Here is a 421-nt window from a genome sequence, read left to right as displayed (position 1 = left end):
AAGACTGAATGGTATCTGTGTTTATTGCCCCCTGCTGGCCGTTACAGAGAATGCACAACAGAGAGATCAGACGCAGTTACCAAAAGGCCATAATCTTTATTCCACCAGAAGAAATTGCACGTTGAGGTTTTCAGAGGTTGCTGCAGTGAGTGGAACCATTAATCTTTAAACCTCGACACAAACAGTCGCTACACTGCTTGTATAGAAAAACACGCTAGTCCCCAAAAATATGCACCAAAAAGGTTTCGTCTATCCTGAATTACAAAAACACTGTTTTTATAGTTTGTCTCCAACGCTGGGACTCTCACACAGACCTGATTTTATCGTACGGCGCATACGACGGCTCCACCGGCGGTTTCTACCAGGATCGATCCGCCGACACGCCGGCGGCACACAGAGAGGATCTGAACTTTAACACTGT

Source organism: Morone saxatilis, unplaced genomic scaffold, assembly GCF_004916995.1.
Source record: "Morone saxatilis isolate NCDOM2014 unplaced genomic scaffold, NCSU_SB_2.0 Contig5, whole genome shotgun sequence".
Taxonomy (NCBI): domain Eukaryota; kingdom Metazoa; phylum Chordata; class Actinopteri; family Moronidae; genus Morone; species Morone saxatilis.
This window is presented reverse-complemented; position numbering follows the sequence as displayed.